The 12,443-nt window shown below is 33.9% G+C and overlaps 1 protein-coding gene across 2 annotated transcripts in view; it reads right to left on the bottom strand.

The window, feature by feature from the left end:
- The window catches only part of LOC116600127 (membrane-spanning 4-domains subfamily A member 12-like), a 68,048-nt gene that overhangs the window by 51,491 nt on the left and 4,114 nt on the right, over nucleotides 1-12,443 (bottom strand). For both annotated transcript variants that reach the window (XR_004289512.1, XR_004289513.1), the window contains 2 exons: nucleotides 10,363-10,506; nucleotides 3,778-3,834 (listed from right to left, as the gene is read on the bottom strand). The gene's annotated coding sequence lies outside the window, so the exon portion shown is untranslated. The remainder of the gene's footprint in view (nucleotides 1-3,777; nucleotides 3,835-10,362; nucleotides 10,507-12,443) is intronic.

Raw genomic sequence — 12,443 nt, 5'->3', positions numbered from 1 at the left:
ATGTAACAAATTTATAGTACTTTAATTCTTGCCTTAGTGTTATTTTGTAAAATATTATACTCATACATGTTATAATATAGAAAAGACGATACCAGCTTTTAAATTGAGGTATATAATTAGCATACATCATTATATTGCTTTCAGATATATAATATAATGACTCGATATTTGTATATATTACAAAATGAACACCACAATAAGTATAGTTAACATCCATCATCATACATAGTTACAAAAAATTTTATCATATATATTATTTTCAAATTTTATAGGCCAGCATGGTGATTTTTGTACAAGTGCTGGATTCCAAGTTATGGAATTGTTGCTATATTTAGAATGAAGCTTCCCTCAGTTTTTGGACAGCCAGTGATTGCTTATATAAAGTAATTAATGTGCTGTGTATACACAGAAAATAAAATTTTAAATGTTTAAAAAATTTTATTATAGTGATGAGAACTTTTAAGTTTTACTCTCTTAACAACTTTCAAATATGCAATACAGTGTTAGTAACAATGTAATTGTCCTATTGCACATCCCTATGACTGGTTTTACAATTGGAAGTATGCACCTTTTGAACTCCCTTCACCTATTTTACACACTCTCAACCTCCACTTCTGGCAATCACCAATCTGTTTTCTGGGTGTATAATGTTTGCTTATTGGTGTGTGTGTGTGTGTGTGTGTGTGTGTGTGTGTGTGTTTTGGATTTAAAATTTTTAGAAATCCTAGATTTTTTATAGTTTGTGTGTGTGTGTGTGTGAGTGTGTGTGTGTGTCTGTGAGCACATGTGTGCATATATATATATATATAGAGAGAGAGAGAGAGAGAGAAAGAAAGATTTTTCTAGATCAAATTATACAGTCTTTGTCTTTCTCCATTTGATTTATTTCACTTAGTATGATGATGCCCTGGAGGTCCACCCATGTTGTTGCAAATGGCAAAAATTCATTCTTTTTCATGACTGAATTATATTCCATTGAATGAATATATATATATATATATATATATATATATATATATATATGAATGACATATATATGTGTGTGTGGGTGTGTGTGGGTCTGTGATATATACATCACATTTTGTTTAATCATTCATCTGCCGATGGGCATGTAGGTTATTTTCATATCTTGGCTGTTGTAAATAATACTGCAGTGAACATAGGGATGCATATATCTTTTCAAGTTAATATTTTTGTTTTCTTCAGATAAATACCTGGAAATGGAATTGCTGGATCGCATGGTAGTTCCATTTTAATTTTTTGAGGCTCTTTCATATTGTTTTCCATGGTGACTTTACCAATCATTCCTACCAACAGTACATGAGAGTTTTCTTTTCTCCACTTTTTCACCAACACTTGTTATTTCTTGCTATTTTGATTTTAGCCATTCTGACAGGTGTGAGGTGATGGCTCATTATGGTTTTGATAGACATTGCCTTGGTGTTTAGAGATGCTGAGCTTCTTTTCATTTGAAAACAATAGGTGCTGGTGAGGTTGTGAAGAAAGGAGAACCATCTTGCCCTCTTGGTGGGAATGCAAACCGGTGCAGCCACTTTGGAAAACAGTATGGAGGTTCTTCAAAAAATTAAAATGGAACTACCTTATGATCCAGAAATTGTATTATTATTGTATTTATCAGGTATTTACTCAAATAATACAAAAAAACTAATTCAAAGGGCTACACGTACCCTGATATTTATAGCAGCTTTATCAACAATAGCCAAATTATAGAAACAGCCCAAGTGTCCATCAACTGATGAATGGGTAAGAAGATGTGATATTTTATATATAATGGTATGAAAAGAAATAAAATCTTGTCATTTGCAACAACATGGATGGAGCTAGAGAGTATTATGCTAAGTGAAATAAGTCAGTCAGAGAAAGACAAATTCCATATGATTTCATTCATATGCAGAATTTAAGAAACAAATGAACAAAGGGAAAAAAGAGAAGGAGGCAAACCAAGAAAAAGACTCTTCTTTTTTTAAAGAAAAATTTTTTAACACTTTATTTATTTGACAGAGAGATCACAAGTAGGCAGAACAGAAGGCAGAGAGAGAGGGGGAAACAGGCTCCCTGCTGAGCAGAGAACCCGATGTGGGGCTCAATCCCAGGACCCTGAGATCATGACCTGAGCCTAAGGCAGATGCTTAACCCACTGAGCCACCCAGGCGCCCCCAAGAAAAAGACTCTTCACTGTAGAGAACAAACTGACAGTTACCATAAGGTAGGTGGGTGGGAGATGGGTTAAACCGGGGACAGGAATTAATGAGTGCACTTGTGGTGAGCAGCTGGTATTGTATGAGAGTTTTGAATCACTATATTGTACACCTGAAGCTAATATTACACTGTATGTTAATTAACTGGGATTTAAATAAAAACTTTTTAACAAGTCAATTTCAATCCTCTGCCCATTTTTAAACTTTTTTTTTTTTTTTTTTTTTTGCTATTGAGTTATATTTGATCTTTATATATTTTGGATGTTAACCCCTTATCTGCTATATGATTTGTAACCATTTCTCCCATTATGGAGATTGGCTTTTCCCTTTGTTGATGGTTTTCTTTGCTGTGAAGAAGCTTCTTAATTTGGTATAGTTCCATTTGTTTATTTTCACCTTTTCTGCCTTTGGCTTTGATGTCAAATCCAAAAAAATCACTGTCAAAATGAGATAAATGGTTTCCTTTCTTTCTTCCTTTTGAGAAGGAGAGGGGGTAGAGAGGCATGGGGAGAGAGAGAATCTTAGTCTCCACACCAGGTATGGAGCCCAGCACAGAGCTCACACCATGAGATCACAACCTGAGCCAAAATCAAGAGTTAGATGCTTAACTGAATGAGCCACCCAGGTGCCCCCACATTGGTGTTAATCTAAATTTGCATTTCTGGAATTAGACATGATGTATCATTATTTTTGTATTTTTCACAATACTCTATTTGTATTTTTCACAATAGTTTATATTTTATTTGCGTATATACATATATATGTATGTTTTAGTATTTTTACATCTATGGTCATGAGAGATTTTGGTGTGTAATTTTCTTTCCTTGTAAGATCCTGGTAGAGTTTTAGGATCAATGATATACTATCGTCATAATGGGTTGGGAGGTATTACCTTCTTTTTTCTATTCTCTGGTAGAAATTTGCATAAGGTTTCCAAATATGATTGCAGATTTCTTTTTCTTTTCAATTTTGTCAATTTTATTGTCTTATTTTGAAGCTACATTAATAGGTGAACAGATATTTAGGATATTTATACATTATGTTGGACTAAATCTTTGATTATTATGCAGTGTCTCTTTCTAATAAAAATCTTCAATAATTTTTGCTTTAAAGCCTACTCTGTATAATATTAAAATAGTCTTCCTTTAGTTAAAGTTCACAAGAAATATATCTTTTCCAACTTCTTCTTAGAAGTATGTTTTTAAAATAACAGTGGTGTAAGATGGGGGTCCAATTTTATTGTTCTGCATGTTGCGTATCTGGTTTTCCCAGTACCATTTGTTGGAAACACTATTCTTTCCCAGTTGAGTATTCTTGAGTCCCTTATCGAATATTGGCTGACTGTAAGTGCAGTGATTTAATTCCAGGCTCTTGATTCTGTTCCATGGGTCTGTGTCTATATTATGCCAGCACCATCCAATTTGGATTACTATAGTTTTGTAGTATATCTGATATCTTTCTCAAGGGACTCAGAGATAATTCTACCTCTTTATTGATCCTCCTTCTTTTGGCAAATAAAACTGTTATCTCTAGAGTTGTTACAAACATTCTGACTTACCAAGAATATTGTACGCCTCCTCTCTACTATTACTGCAAGGGCTCCTGAGAAGATAAACTGGAAACAAAAATCATGTTTATTAATACCCAGCCATGTTTATATATGAACAGTAAGAGAATTATGGAATGCTATAACATGAAGGATATCATCTTAATTCTTTAGGGGGACCATTGAGACAATCATCAGAAAATAATTCAAAGGTTCTGTAGTACAGATATGGAGAAGGCATAAAGTCTCTGTTCAGTAATGTAACATGTGCATTGGAACTGGAACCATGGGCACCTCAAGTTGACGTCATAGGGCAAAAGAGTGTCAAACTTTACTTAGATTTTTGTCAGTAATAATTTATTGATCCCATAAGGTGAATGACAAGAAAATATATCCAGTTAATGGATTTACTGATAGACAATATTATATTTTGGTGATTTCACATGCAAGTACTTTTAATATAATGTTAAAAATATTTTAGTAATGGAAAATATAATTCAGAAAATATTTAAGTTTCATTTTACATATTTAAATATAAGATCACATAATGTCTTCTGTGAGTAGCTTGTTCTGAAAATTTCCATCATTTCTAAAACTTGTTAGAAACATGACAGGGTATATCAGAAACTTATTTTTTTTTAATTGATGAAGTTTTATGCATGCATGGAAACTTCCCACAGATTTAAAAAAATTAACTATTCAGTTAGTAGTAAAGGGAAGGAATGTTCTTGCCCCACAAAAAATGGGACCACTAACATGTCAATACTAAGTAGCCTTTTAGTGTCTGGAGGATCTAAATTCGAATTCTTTGTACTTTGTTTTTTATGTGACTCAGTAGGAATTACCTATCCTTTCATTAGTTTTGCTTTTTTCATTGGTAAAATGGGGATTTGTATTTTTCTACCTTTCTGTCTTACTGTGTTGTTGTTGTAATAGTTACATATAGAAGAATTCACTGAGTTATTTATAGCCAGCTTGGTCCTACTGCTTGCACCTGAGGCTCAGAACTGTATTTTTCAGGTTTCCTTTCCTTATGTGGCCCCTGGAACTATTATAATATTCCATACTGGAAGCAACCTAAATGTTCATTCATTAGATTATTTAAACATAGTAGATTAATATAATGGAATGTTAATCAGCAATAATAATGAATGAATAATTACTGTATCAATAACAAGGATGGGACTCACAATCCCAATTGAGCAAAGAAGCCAGATACCTAATAATACACACTATATGATTCTACTTATATAAAGTTTAAAAACACTTAAAAGAAATATATAATATCTGAAATCAGGTTAATGATTAGGGTAGGAGGGAGAAAGAAGGGACATGAGAGGGACTTCTGAGATCCTAGAATTTTTTCTAAAAAAATTTTTTGACCTGCGTGTTGATACACTGATATAACAATTTTGTGGTAGCTGAGATGTACAATTAAGATTTTAGATTTTTGTGTATGTATGTTTTATTTATATGTTAAAAATTTAAAAACAGGATAACAAACAATAACACCTAACTCACAAAATTCTAACAGCCTTAGATAATTCAGAGAATTAATATAGATGCTAATGTACCAAATCTAATTCACTGTCAGCAACTTCCTTTTGGAATATCTTACAATGAGTGAAAAAACTTAAAATTTTTTCTTTCATTGAAATTTTGAGTCAATGTTTTAATAACTTCATGCAAATATTAGTAATCTAATGTCCTCATGATTGTAGTATTATTTGAGATATTAATACAATTGATTACTGTTTTCACTTAGAACCTGTGTATTTAGTACTTTTAAAATTGAATTAAGGTGCTTATTTTTGTTATCTGAGCTATGGTGGCCTCCTAGCTTTCTCAGATCTAATCTCTTACCACTCATAAACTGACAACAGTAAAACAATCTAACCATGGCACTATCTTCAGTCAGAATACTATTGTTCAGGGCTGTCCAATAGAAATGTGATACAAGGAAAATATGGAACTTTAAGTTTTCCAGTACACCCTAAGAAAAGTAAAATGAAATAAACAAAAGTTGGCAAGGACATGGAGAAAAGGGAATCTTTGTGCACTGTTAGTGTGAATGTAAATTGGTACAACCACTGTGGAAAATACTATGAAGTTTTCTCAAAAAAATTAAAAAATATAAAAACCATAGAATGCAGTAATTCCATTCCTGGGTATTTACTCACAGAAAACAAAAACACCAATTCAAAAAGATACAGGCACCCCTATGTTTATTGCAGTATTATTTACAATAGCCAAGATATGAAGGCAACCCAAGTATTCATTGATACATGAATAAAGAAATGATGTGTTTGTGCATGTGCACATACATACACACACACATCAAACAAACACAATGGAATATTACTCAGGCACAAAATGGTATATTTTGCCATTCATGACAACATGGGTGGACATAGAGGGTATTATGCTAAGTGAAATAAGTCATCCTGAGAAAGAAAAATAGATATAATTATACTTATATGTGCAACTTAAAAAACAAAAGGAAAAAAAAAAACCCAAAAAACCAAACAGACTCTTAATACAGGGAACAAATTGGTGGTTGCCAGAAGGGAGTTGGGTGGGGGATGGGCAAAACAGATGAAGAGGATTAAAAGGAACTAACTTCCAGTTATAAAATAAATGAGCCACAAAGATAAAAAGTGAAGCATAGAGAACATAGCCAATAATACTGTAATGATGTTGCATGGTGACAGGTGGTGACTACAATTATAGTGAGCACTGAGTAATGTATAGAATTGTCAAATCAATATGTTGTACACATGAAACATATAACATTGTATGTCAATTATACTTCACTAATAAAAGAATAGAAAGATTTACAAAAGTGTAAAGAAATAGCAATAAAGTGATGTTTCAAAGGTTTAATTTTACATAAATATGTGAAGAAATAAAAGTAAAATTTAAAAAAGTAAATATAAACATGTGAAATTTATTTTAATAATTTGTATTATATAATCCTAGAGATCTAAAATACTATCATTTCAACATAGAATCAATTCAAAATTATGCTATATTTTACATTCTTTTTGTGCATATTAAGTTTTAGAACTCTGGTGTGTATTTTATATTGCAGCACTTCTCAGTGTGGTTTAGCCCCATTTTGAGTGCTCAGTAGCTACCTGTGACCCGTGGCTGCTGTACTAGACAGTGAAGCTCTAGCCCTGGGTCATCTTCTATATTTTCACCCACTTCCTGGGTAATCTCAACCAGTTTGATGGGTTTCAAAATCTACCTGCTAGTGACTCCCAGGCTCATACCTGGAGCCTAGCTCTTTCTTCCAAACTCTAGAGTCTATATCTAACAAGCTACTCAGGATCTCCAGTTGAGAATTAAACAGATATCTCAAACTCTAAAGGCTCAAAACAAACTCATTATCTTCCCTGAAAACCAGCTCTACCCGTAGTTTTCCCTTATCACTTGATGACAGTCCACTCCTTCTGTTAGCTTAAACCCCACTTGAGCGTTCCCCTTAACTTCTCTTATATGCCACACCAATCCATCAGGATATTAAATTAACTCTTAAAATTATGTTATTTTTAACCACTCTCACTACTACCAACCCTGTTTGAGTATCGTCTGGATTTCTTCAGTAGCTAAAGTTCTAAAAGGTCTCCTCGCCCCCCTTCATTATCTTTTGAACACAGCAGCCAAAGTGATCCTTTTAAAACTTAAGCCAGATGATTTAACTCTGCTCTTCAAACACTATAATAAGTATGATTTCACATACACTAAAAAGCCCAAGTCCTTACAATGGCTCTTGGAGTCTATGTTATTTGGCCTCCATTATTTTTCTGACTTTTTTTTTTTTTTTTTTTTTTTTGCTACTCTTGTTCTTTCTCACTCAACTTTGGCAATCCTGGCCATACTTTTTTAAGGAGTATTGCAGGCACATCAGTCATTGAAGACTTTGTTCTGGCTGATTCCTGTCCTAGAATGTTCTCCAGATTTGGCAAAAACTCACTTTCTCAAATATTTGTTCAAATATCATTGTGGTATTTTGAATTATTGGCCCCAATTCTTTCTTCCAGATAGTAACATATTTCCATACCCTTGCCATGGTCTCATGGTGGTTGGACTATATTTCTTTGTCCCCCAAATTATAAATTGGCCATTTTATTTGCTTTGGCTGAGATGTTAGCAGATGTGAGCCAAGCCGGGGTGGCAATGTTCCTGTGTGATTAAGCTTGTCTTCCTGATGATTAGTAATGTTGAGCATCTTTTCATGTGTCTGTTCACCATATGTATGTCTTCTTTGGGAAAATGTTTATTCAGGTCCTCTGCCCATTTTGTAATCAAATCACTTTTTTTTTTTTTGGTGTTAAGTCATGTATTTTTAAAATATATTTTGCATATTAACATATTAACCCCTATCGAATCTATCATTTGCAAATATCTTCTCCCACTCAGTTGGTTGTCTTTTAGTTTTGTTGATGGTTTCCTTTGCTGTGAAAAAGTTATCCTAATGTAGTCTGAATAGTTTTTGTTTTTGTTTCCCTTGCCTTAGAATTCATATCTAGAAAAATGTTGCTATAGCCAATGTCAGAGAAATTACTGCCTGTGCTCTCCTCTATGACTGTTATGGTTTCAGGTCTCACATTTAGGTTTTTAATCCATTTTGACTATTTTAAAAAAGTTGTCCAGTTTCATTCTTCTACATGTAGCTATCCAGTTTTTCCAACACCATTTATTAAAGAGACTGTCTTTTCCTCATTGTATATTCTTGCCTCCTTTGCCACAAATTAATTGATCATACAACCATGGGTTTATTTCTGGGCTCTCTATTCTGTTCCATTGATCTACGTGTCTGTTTTTGTCCCAGTATCATACTGTTTTTTAAAAAATTGTTATTTATTTTTAAAATTTCTTTTCAGTGTTCCAGAATTCATTGTTTATGTATCACACCCTGTGTTCCATGCAATACATGCCCTCCATAATACCCACCAGACTGTTTTGATTACTACAGCTTTGTAGTATATCTTGAAATCTGGGATAATGATACCTACTGCTTTGTTTTTCTTTCTCAGGATTACTTTGGCTACTCAGGGTCTTTTGTGGTCTCATACAAATGTTAGTATTACTTGTTTCTAATTTTGTAAAAACTGCTGCTGTTTTTTTTTTTAATAGGGATTGAATTGAACCTCTAGGTTACATTGAATACACAGACATTTTAACAATACTAATTCTTCCAATCCATGAGCACAGTATATCTCTCCATTTGTTTGTGTTGTCTTCAGTTTCTTTCATAAATGCTTTACACTTTTCAGAGTATAGGTCTTTCACCTCTTTGGCTGAATTTATTCCTAGGTATATTTATGTTTTTTGTTTTTTGCTTTTTTTTTTTGGTGCAATTGTAAATGGTGTTGTTAATTTCTCTTATTGCTACTTTGTTATCAGTGTTATTAGTATATAGAAATGTTATTGATTTCTGGATAATAACTATGTATCCTGTAAGTGTACTGAATTCATTTATTACTTCTAGTAGGTTTTGGTGGAGTCTTTGCAATTTTCTTTGTATACGATCATATCATCATGTGACAGTTTAACTTCTTAGTTACCAATATGGATGCTCCTTATTTCTTTTTCTTGTCTTATTGCTATGGCTAGGACTTCCAGTACTATGTTGAGTAATATGCACAGGGGGTAAGTGTCCCTAACCTCCACATTATTCAAGGGTCAACTGTACTTTTGGTTGTGTGCCACTGAGTTTTGTCATGGCTTCTCTATAACAATAGATTACTAATAGTAATTTTTTTCAATGAGGACTGCTTCTAACATCCAATTAAAAAAAATAACTTGTATGCTTTTGTTGCTTTCCCAGAACCTTCACTCCCCTTACTCTACTTTTTCTGTTTTACTGCTATAGCCTTATCATATTCCAACACACTATCCCTGCTAGAATAAAGCTCTGGGGTCTGTTTTGTTTGTTATAGTTCCGGCACCAAGAACAGGACACATAGTGGGTAATCAGTAAGTACTGGCTAAATGACTAAATTTCAAGTGTATTATTATTATTATTATTATTGTTAAGATTTTTACTCAGGATTTTGTGGGGATAATGTTGCATCATCCACCATACTCTCAGACATGATAAAATTTTCTTTAGAGATTTCTCTTTAATTCTGCCAAATTCTTCTTGGACCAACAGAACAAAAAGATTTCATTTTTCTTTTCCTACTTAAATTCTGTATGTCCTACATTTCCCTAGCAATTATGATTTCTCATTTTACTTGTCCCACTTGCAAAATAAATGACCTATGGGTAGTGGAATGGTCATCAACCATTTTCTATTTTCTCCAAATGCCCCCTGTGCATCTTACTATTGTACCCCTTATCCAAAGAGCATGTAAAAGTGTCCCTTTAACAAAGACATATTCTTATTATGAAAGAATGTTACTGGTAAGAATCTAGGTTTTATTTTCATTCTGATATATTCCTTTTCAACTAGATATAAGAATTCATTCATTGAAAATAGGGATTGTGAATTTTTTCTGTTCTGACACACTGCTTGCTTCAGAAACAGTTATTAAATATGATGAATAAATTAATGAATAACAACCAGGGAGCAGATTATTCACTTACACATGGAGATGACCAATATGGGTACCCTGTTACTGCTGAGAGAGGAATATACGATTTTTCAAATGCAGAAGGTTGTGAGAGAAACAAATATGTCCACAGCAGTCCCACGCCATGAATATTCAGACCAGTCATTATTTCTATAGCCTGGAAGAAAAGAATGCCACTAATTACTTACTACTTTTCAGGCCCAACCTTTGAAAGGAAAACATCAAGAAAAAGTAAAGATGGAGAAGGCAGGTGACAACTTTTTAAGATTCTCAACACTTAATTCAAATGAGGAAGTTTTCTTATCATTTCAGAACAGTTTTAAGATGCAGCGACTATTTACATGCCCCATAAAACTGTACTAGGGGCTTGTTTATCTACTTGGTTCAAGTGGTCATATGGCATGAGCCCTCGAGCCCTGGAAGAACTGATCTCCCTCAATATTCGTCAGTGGCTATGCGGCCAACAATCCACATCTACAGACACAGCTCTTGTATCAGGCTTGGTATTTCTGATCTTATGTGCCCTTCTCTCATCTTCCCAAAATTTGATTCCTTCTGTTCTACCCGCCCTCAAGTCATTTGTAACTATGGTTTATAGCAGAGTCTGCTGTGCTTTATAAAGAAGAGTCAAAGAAAGATAGTGAACCCTTGGGATTCCTGGTTTCCTATAACTCTTTCTAGGAACCATTATCAGGTGTGGAATTTGAGGAGGATCTCTGTCCACTGAAGCCAGATCAGCTGTGATAGTTTCTGAGTCAAAGGAGGAGGAAAATTAAAAGCTTACTACATAAAGTCACAACTCACTGTAAGAACTTTCAGTTGGTTTTCAGATAGATGTTTCTCAGGTGTGCTTCCTGCTGGCACAGCTGAATAAACTACTCCTGCCTATATCTCTACCACCCAAACACAGGAGTTAGTCTGAAAAAAACCTGCAGCAGTTATACTGGAGTTCAGAAACTAGCATCTCTTGCCTTACTCATATTTCTGTGAGACCTGGGGACACTGACAACTTTTTTCCCACAGATTCCCCCATACGGGATAACTTTAACTTGAAGTTTGCAATAAACTTCTGTTCTGAAGCGAATTATGAGGAGAATAAAGATGTGGCTAGTTGGTGGGGATATTTCTCTCATTTAGAGAGTACTCTGCCTGCCAGGCAACATATAACTATGCATTTAGTGGCATTTCTGACAGGTTGTGTCTGGGGAAGGAAGGAAGGGGACATTGGGGTAGATAGGTAGAGGAGCTTCATAAAATACGATGACTTTGTCTGAAATCTGAGTTTAGTGAAGGATATAGGATTTTTAAAAACTTTTATTTTTAAATAATTATAAATTCACAGGAATTTTCAGAAATAGTACAGGGAGGTTCTGTGCATGCTGAACCTGGATTCTCCCAATGGTTACATCTCATGTAACTTAGAGTACAATATCAGAATGATGAACTAGACCTTGGTATAATGTCTAAGTCAGGCAGAAACATGTTTCCTACCATACACCTCCCCCAGCCCCAATCGCTATCAATAGGCTGGAATGACACAACAAACTCTTAGTAGAAAATATAGAGGAGACAAGCTTCATGACGTTGGATTTGGTAATGACTTTTGGAAAAAAATAGATGAATTGAAGTACATCAAAATTTAAAACTGTGCATCAAAGAACACAATCAGCAGAGTGAAAAAGCAACCCACAAAATGGTGGAGAAATTTGTGAATTATGTATCTGATAAGGAGTAAATACCCAGAAAATATAAAGAACTCCTATCACTCAACAATAACAGCAAAAACATACAATCCAATTAAGAAATGAACAAAGGACTTGACATTTCTCTAAAGAAGATATGCAAATGGCCAATAAGAACATCAAAAGATGCTCAACCTCCTAACCAATCATTAGGGAAATGCTAATCAAACCACAGTAAGGTACCACTTTATACCTATTAGAATGGCTATCATCAAAAAAGAATACAAGCATTGAAGGGGATGTGAAGGAATTGGATCCTACTATAGGTAGGGAGGTAAAATGCTACTACTACTATGGAAAGTTTCTTAAAGGTTAAACATAGAACAATATGACCCAGCATTTCCATACACAC

Source organism: Mustela erminea, chromosome 9, assembly GCF_009829155.1.
Source record: "Mustela erminea isolate mMusErm1 chromosome 9, mMusErm1.Pri, whole genome shotgun sequence".
NCBI lineage: Eukaryota > Metazoa > Chordata > Mammalia > Carnivora > Mustelidae > Mustela > Mustela erminea.
Note: the sequence above shows the minus strand (reverse complement) of the source record. Positions and strands in the feature narration are given on the sequence as shown.